Raw genomic sequence first — 8,851 nt, 5'->3', positions numbered from 1 at the left:
TTTTCCTATCTATGCTGATAGCCTTGAGAGGCTATTTCAACGTAACCTTAACTAGTAGGTGAGCTCACGAGGCTCAAACCTGACGACGTTGCTAACACGAACCCTAGCAAAAGCCGTGCTTCGCAGAATCTACCACCGGATCGGAAACGCGACCCACTGAGATGATCCGGCGAGAAATTCACTGGGCTGTGTCTGTGGGTTAATTTACTCGTCGAGCCCTTCGTCACAAGCGACGGGTTCGACGGAAACGATGACCGGCGGCTTAACCGTTCCTGCCGCAAGACATTGCTCATTTCGCAAACAACGCAAAAGGACGACTGTGAGCATTCCTGATTCACGTACATATGACTTTCAAGTGATAACATAGCACGAGCCCGTTCTCGAAACTGCGACCACTGATATGAATCCCATTGATACGACTTCTATCACGAAACGGTTTGAACATTTGTATGGTTCGCACGTCTCTGGTCGCCGCGGAGCCTCTAATTCCAATAAATAACGCAGTATACGATCCAGGCTGCTGACACACAACTACAAGTAGTTAGAGATAAGTCGAACAGTCGAGATAAGGCGGAGTGCCGACAATGCGCTTTTATCTTCAACGCGAGCGTTACTGGCGTTTAACAAATTTTAAAGAACCCATACTACTTGGTGTGTTTCGTGTTGTTTGATAAGAAACTGCGACTACCGAACGGTGAGTGTGAAATGAGGTTTATAGCTTCGTTAATTTGTATAGAGGAGATTTTATCTTGATTGAGTTGTTTGTTGCCAGTACCAAAAATGTACGTGATAAAGATATTTTAAATCTAGTTGATTGTGCAGTACCGTGGGCTGTAATGGCTAAGGTGTTATTTGTTATGATTTTAAATTGATACACGTCTAATTATTTATAAGAATCGTTTAGGTTTTTTTTTTGCAACACCGACAGAACTGACGACCATATCCTATCCTAAGCTTGAATTTGAAAAAAAATATCACACTATTTTGTCAAACTAGAAAAGCACGTGCAAAACAAATTGTATCGTGCAATATTAGTAGTAAAGCAAATACTTGAGCAGTGTTAAAACTGATCAATAATTCTTTCAGATACAATTAAAATCCACTCGCAAAACATGTATGAGGCTGGCGGTATTTAATTACAAAAAATACTCCGAAACGAATATAACACAAAGAGACCGTAGACAGCGGCTTGGCCCCGTCCCGGCATTGTTGAAGTCCATGGGCGAGGGTAACCACTCACCACCAGATAGGCCGTATGCTCTGCCTACAAGGACAATAAAAAATACTAAATCGATTAAAACTAAGAACTAAAACTAAGATTCGTCGAGATCTATTGAAGTATTCACTTTTAATAACATGCACAATTATTTGTTTACTTAGTTGTAGTTAGTTGGTCCTGCGGGTTACATTAAAGGTCACTCGCATAATTTCAAGGCCTCATATTCGAAATATTATTAAGTAGCAATTCTTTCTTCCTATACCTATAGTCGTACACTCTTGTCAGAGTGGTCGTGGTCATGCATCAGTCGGATCCTGCGATACTGATGCTCTCGCGATGCGACGCCATGTGCGTACGGTGTTTCGCAGAGTGAGAGCAATCATTTATGCTTTTTTTATTGCTTAGATGGGTGGACGAGCTCACAGCCCACCTGGTGTTAAGTGGTTACTGGAGCCCATAGACATCTACAATGTAAATGCATCCACCTTGAGAATATATAAGTTCTAAGGTCTCAGTATAGTTACAACGGCTGCCCCACCCTTCAAACCAAAACGTATTACTGCTTCACGGCAGAAACAGGCAGGGCGGTGGTACCTACCCGTGCGGACTCACAAGAGGTCCAACCACCAGTGATTACGCAAATTATAATTTTGCGGGTTTGATATTAATTACACGATGTTTTTCCTTCACCGTGGAAGTCAATCGTGAACATTTTCATTAGAAAAATTGGTACCCGCCTGCGGAATTCGAATACCGATGCATCGCTAGATACGTTTGCACCGGACGTCTTATCCTTTGGGCCACGACGACTTTATGTTGGAGTAACAGATTTTATGAAATCGGTCCATCGTGTTGGAGATCGCGAGATATTTTGCCCTCGTTTTTGCCTTGCACCGCCAACCGCTCAACGGAGTCTTCATCTTATACCTTTAAACGAGCAATTGTTGTATATTTATTTATTTATTTAAGGATTACCGGTTTACAGTAAGACATAAAATAACATTGACATGTATAAAACAATTGATAACTGCAACTCTAATTAGAGGCAATCACAGCATGCATTACATTAATATATCAATAGAGATTTAACAATACTATTAATAATAATAAAAAATTAAAAACAAAAGAAAGATATCAAGGACAGTAATACCCGAGTACTCAGACCAAGGCTGAGGCTGAGGTTCAACAACAACTTTTTATAATTTTGTTCCGGAATATTGGAAGGGAATCGCCAAATATGTCAAGGTTTTCAGCTTTTTTGAATAGATTATTATAAAGGTTAGTTAGACGAGGAGCAGGTGAGTGCTTACCTAGATTGGTTCTGCTAAAGCGGGTGCTGAAAAGAGCAACGTTGCGACGAGGTAACCTGGATATATATATGTATATATGTAATCTGAGTCTCGGAAACGGCTCCAACGATTTTCATAAAATTTAGTATACCTACAGGGGATTTCGGGGGCGATAAATCGATCTAGCTACGAATTATTTTCAGAAAATGTTGTTTTATTCGTGTTTTCAATAATCAACTCTTCCCGACGTCTATCGGCGAATAACAATACTATTTTTCTTAATTTAAGGCAACTAACCGCTTTAAAGACACAACAAGATGGCGTTATCAATAAAAAAAACCGGGCAAAGCTCGGTCGTCATCTAGTTACTATTAAGTAGCAATAATTACTAGTGGTAGGACCTCTTGTGAGTCCGTGCGGGTGGGTACCACCACCCTGCCTATTTCTGACGTGAAGCAGTAATGCTTTTCGGTTTGAAGGGTGGGGCAGCCGTTGTAACTATACTTGAGACCTTAGAACTTAGATCTTAAGGTGGGTGGCGCATTTACGTCGTAGATGTCTATGGTCTCCAGTAACCACTTAACACCAGGTGGGCTGTAAGCTCGTCCACCCATCCAAGCAATAAATAAAAAAAATTACGCATTATTTTGGAAATTATTTGCCCATCAAGATGTTCTGTTTGCAAGCCGGTAATTCCACATCCGGCTTGTCGCCACGCGCCGCGCCGTGTGCACTCGGACTTAACCGAACGTGACGCTGCGACGCTACGCCACAGTCTGCACCGGTCTTTACTTTTTTATTCGTATTTAAAAAAAAACGCTTGCAACGATCTTAATTAGAAATTCACCTGAACTTGAAGAGTTAATTTGCGCATGTGAATCTTGTTAGTACGCTTTCATTAATGTTTTAAATGAAGAGTGCTTCTGTAAGACAAATAGAAACGTTGTTAGTGGTAGACATATAGAATTATAAATTGCGTAATCACTGATGGTAGGACCACTTGTGAGTCCGCGCGGATAGGTACCACCGCCCTATTCCTGCCGTGAAGCAGTAATGCGTTTCGATTTGAAGGGTGGGGCAGCCGTTGTAACTATGCTGAGACTTTGTAACTTGTATCTCAAGGTGTGTGCCGCATCTGCGTTGTGGATGTCTCTGGGCTCCAGTAACCACTTAACGCCAGGCGGGCTGTGGGAACGCCCACGCATCTAAGCAATAAAAAAAATTGCTGCACTATTAAAACAATTCCATTATTTTGTTGTTAAAAATTTTTCATATGGGTGATTATACAAAAATTGGGTAACTCAATGTCATCAGCCAATATATACAAAGTCTTATTATATTTTATTGAAATACCAATTTATTTTAAAACAACGAAAGGTCCTTTATTTGGTCACCCAATTTCACTTCTTTATTTTAAATACAAGTTAGTAAAAAAACCAAATTAATACTTAAAACGTCAGTCCTTTGGCATGTCACAATCCCGAAAACTAACAATCAAGTGACTATCCATTAAACATTATCATTGATTTATGAAAACTTACTAATTTACTACAATCTGTGATGTACATAGTATTATATACTACAACTTTCATAATGCAATGTTCTCCATTTTATTTTAAAAAAAATAAGAAACTTTGTGTTCGTTTTATTCGTCAGTCCGTTGTGTGTTCTTTAAAATTTGAAAATCTCGCCAAATATCACCGAGTCAAGGTCAAATCCCTGTTTAAGCTTTAATGTTGATTATGAAGTTAGTGTCGGACCGCACAATTTGACGGTCGCCATAATTATATCAGTGCTTGGATTGTGTTTGTCGTCTACACACGTGCGAAGCCAGTCAAAATTTCAGTCCTGTGGTGAGTCGTTATTTTCTTGTTAATGTGAGGTTTATTTTCATTTATACATAGTTAACTATGATTTGTTAAAATGTAGTTTGTTGATATTCGAAATTACCAAAAAAAACATTAGTTCTGATTATAACCTCCAATTATGTCTTTTTCGTCAGTCCGTTGGCGTCAGTCCTTTGTTAGGTATCGCGTTAGAGGACTGACGTGTCTCCATAGTACTGTTTTTTTAATGTTGTTTAGAACGCATTTATCTTAATTGCTACCATGTATAAGCATTTCTATTTTATATTTCAGTTTAAAACATCATGCGACACGCTAAAAGACTAGGGAAGAAATATTTAAAAAAAAAGAGAGAAGCCGGAAAGGCTCGCTCGGCCAGAATTAAAAGTGATCCTATTAAATTAACGGAATACAAAAAAAAAACAAAAATTTCAGTTCTTAAGGAAAAAAGAGAAAGGACAAAGAAAAAATGTTAAAAGACATGACACCACGAGAGCAACGAATAACTAGAAAAAAAATGGAAAAAATATTCATATAATTACAGGCAAAGAAAACAGCTATTGAAACCAACCACTAATAATTTTATATGCCAGAAAACTCCTCCACCAACTGACGACGAAATACGACCCATAGTTAATCAAGCAATCAGACCTGTTATTAACGAAGACCAAAGAGCAAAAGAAGCCAAAAGGAGAAGTGAAAGACAGAGAAAATCTTGAAACAGGGCAATAAAAAAGATGGAGGCTATAGTTTCAAAGCTTAAAGCTAAACTAAATACTCAGCGTCAAAAATGTACGAGTCAAAAAACAGCTAAATTACTATTACTAAAAAAGTAATAAATTCTGTCAAAAACGCCAAAGATCGGAATTGAAGACATGAGAGACAAATATTTCATAAATAAAACAAAATATCATTATACATCACAATGGCACTCTGTTCAAAATGGATGAAAAAGACGTATCAAATGTTCCCGTGGATCAAATAATAATAAAATAATAGAAAATACCCGTACCAAACCTCATTACAAAAGGGATGAGGGTTTTTTACCAATTTAAGGAATAAAATGATGTTTTCGAAAATATACATGTTTCCATTGTTTGTTGATTACTTGAAATTTTAAGTAAAACTAAGTAAAATTAGTAAAAGCTAAGTGAATAACGTTACGTTAAATGTCAAAAGGCTGTATTGAAAATTGAGATAGTATTTTCTCCCAGTATTACATATAATATTAATAATTATTTTTAATTGTTACTAAGTGATTATAATACTTAAAAGACATGTGCCATTATTATTAAAAATAAGAGATTTGTACTAATTTTTATTAAATTTCATTATAATTCTTACAAAATTGTGTATTTTATCAGTACTATGTTAGCCTCGTCAGTCCCCTGGCAGTCAAATTCAGAAAATTTTAAATATCTCACAATCTATTTAAAAAAGTGACTGGCCCGATTTGGAAGAAGATAATCATTAGATTAGCCATCATATACACCCGAATTTGTAATAATTTGACTTAATAACTATAGTAAACAAAATATCCTCAATAGTTACCCAACTTTTGTATAATCACCCATATACATTTCATATCTAGTGTTAATATCTCAAGACACAATCTCACGTGCACACATGCACACTTCTTAATAAAATTTATTCACTGCCATTTTCGTTTCTTTCCATAATGACGCAGCTGGTTTTAATTGAGATTACAATCTCGGAACAGGCATCTCCGAAGCATCTGAAGTTTTGGACCAACGTAATAGCTTTTTAATTCTTCGAAATATTCGAGCTTCATTTGTTCAACGCATTAAAGCTAATAAACCATTAACATGAACACCAATAATCCCCATACAACAACCGTCATCAATAACCTCTCATCTCTAATCCCGGGAAACCATAAGATTTACAATCAGTGCTCATGTCGCTGAGATCCCGTGATCCCGCACTGACAGCCCTCGTATGTCGCGTTGATCCCATGGCATATGTCGCGACAACAAAAAAAAAACTAGGTCGCGTCTCGCTCTTAGACTAGCAGTTAATAGTTTTACGCACGCCTCTCGGACTAGGATTTGCCGATATTTTTTCTGGTTATCTGAATTACTACCGTAATTAATTAAAAACTATTCTTTGTTTGTTTGCGTAGTTCAGTGGATTTACGTATGCACATCATCTCCCATAGACACAGCCCACTGAGTTTCTCGCCGGATCTTTCAGTGGGTCGCGTTTCCGATCCGGTGGTAGATTCTGCGAAACACTGCTTTTGCCAGGGCCAGTGTTAGCAACACTCCGGTTTGAGCCCCGTCAGCTCACCTACATGTTAGGGCGAAGCTGAAATAGCTTCTCAAGGCTATCAGCATAGGTACAAAAAAAAAAGTATGCACATCATATTACCAATCAGTTTTAATTGAAAAAAATATATATCCGAGTATATCATAATAAAATATATACCCGTGACCACGAAACTGTATAATATTCGCATAGTTTGAAATAATTTAATTACAATAAAAACGTGATGGGTATCAATCAAACCGAACAATTATTTAATTCTAATTAAACGTCCTCTGCGAGTAGTCTATTATTGACTTTACTTCCAAAGTCAGGAAATAAATACACAGACTGCAATAGTTCACTTAATTACTTTATTTGGAACTCCACTTGTATTTACAATCTTTAGATACGTGCTCACTACAGAATACACCGCTTTTTCTGCCGTTTTTTCAGACTACCGTCTTTTTTATTATATCACGTCCCTACTAATGCCATTGCTCTCACCAACAGTGTTGCTATTTGGCACTCCGAAAATTGCCTTAACTTTAACACGATACATTTTATTTTAATTATTTTACAACAAACCTTTCACTGCATAGTACCTATTCAGAAAAGGAAATCTCGGATTGAGGGTGTATGTAATGTGAAATGTTTGTTTATATTCCCTTATTAGGCACGAATGTCAAATAGAGAATGGTAACTAGGTATTGAGAGGGGACATTAAAAAACTTATCAAATGATTATCACTCCAATGCGATACCGATAATTTTGATTTAACTTTGAACTTAATTACCTGGACTTAATACTTCGCCATTCTCTACCACCCAAAGCAAAGGGTGATGCAATTCATTAATTGTATTACCATAGTATTAATTAATAATAAGAATGGCCTAAAAGCCAAAAAGATACTATATTATATTGGACGTTCGCTGTGGTATTTCAGTTCAAAATTAAATCCTTTATTCGTAAAATTTTAGGAAGTGATTTGTGTAAAGTATTCTTTTCATATCACTATTATCGCATTAACCTTTATTAAATAATCTTGTTTATATAGTCTACTATAACAGCCTGGCCACGGGACATTCGCCGATGCGAATATTCGCGCGGTGCGAACGGCGAAGCGTCTAGCGACTAAAACAAGCGCATAGAAATGTACCTAACAAGCCACGCGCACCGGCGACCGGCGAAGCGACCGGCGAAATGTACCGAGCGAATCGCGCGATGCGGCGGGCGAGCAAAACAAATGCATGAATACGGACGGCGCGAGTCACGGAGTCGAGCGGTAGTCGCGGCGAATAGTGCAGTGATTAAATGAGTTTAGTTGTTTTCGCCGCGAAAAATTAACGCCGAAATTTTTATATTTTTTATTTATTTTTTATTTTATACTTTTAAAGTCGTCGTGGCCTAACGGACGTCCGGTGCAATCGTGTTGAGCGATGCACCGGTGTTCGAATATCAGGCGGGTACCAATTTTTGTAATGAAATACGTACTCAACAACACTCAACGTTCACGATTGATTTCCACGGTGAAGGAATAACATCGTGTGATAAAAATGAAATCTTCAAAATAATAATTTGCGTAATTACTGGTGGTAGGACCTCTTGTGAGTCTACACGGGTGGGTACTACCACCCTGCCTATTTCTGCCGTGAAGTAGTAATGCGTTTCGGTTTGAAGGGTGAGGCAGCCATTATAACTATACTTGAGACCTTAGAACTTATATCTCAAGGTGGGTGGCGCATTTACGTTGTGGATGTCTATGGGCTCCAGTAACCACTTAACACAAGGTGGGCTGTGAGCTCGTCCACCCATCTAAGCAATAAAAAAATAAAATAGCTGAAATACTAGCTAGACCAGCTATTTGGAAGTCTAGCCACCCAAAGTATTTCTCGTACTTCTTGTGGAATTCTCCATCTATAGGTATACTCCGATTCTTATTCAAATCATGTACTTCACAATCTTTTCCAAATAATAGGTCCTGAACCAAAAAACTATTAATTTGTAAGCAATATCGAGATAATTTCGATATAGACATTTCGCTGTCGGACTTCCTTACTAGTCGCGGCGGCGAACGTGAGTACCCGTGGCCTGCAAACGGTGCTGCGCGAATGGTCGCCTCGCCCACCGCTTCGCTGTTCGCACCGCCGATCCCCGTGGCCAGGCCGTAAATTTAAAATAAATAAATCCTTAAGAAAGACGTGGATAATATATCCGTTTGAAGCAAATGTTTATTC

General features: G+C 38.0%; 1 protein-coding gene and 1 long non-coding RNA gene across 5 annotated transcripts in view; both read left to right on the top strand.

Moving 5' to 3' along the window:
- The window catches only part of LOC101744498 (neurobeachin), a 573,788-nt gene that overhangs the window by 430,535 nt on the left and 134,402 nt on the right, over positions 1 to 8,851 (top strand). The gene's annotated exons all lie outside the window — the stretch shown is intronic.
- Positions 4,300 to 5,700, top strand: LOC110384805 (uncharacterized). Its single transcript, XR_002430197.3, has 2 exons — positions 4,300 to 4,361; positions 4,647 to 5,700. It is a non-coding gene; the product is annotated as an uncharacterized LOC110384805 (long non-coding RNA).

Source organism: Bombyx mori, chromosome 14, assembly GCF_030269925.1.
Source record: "Bombyx mori chromosome 14, ASM3026992v2".
Taxonomy (NCBI): Eukaryota; Metazoa; Arthropoda; class Insecta; order Lepidoptera; family Bombycidae; genus Bombyx; species Bombyx mori.
The sequence above is the reverse complement of the archived record's forward strand: the minus strand, read 5'-3'. Positions and strand labels throughout refer to the sequence as shown.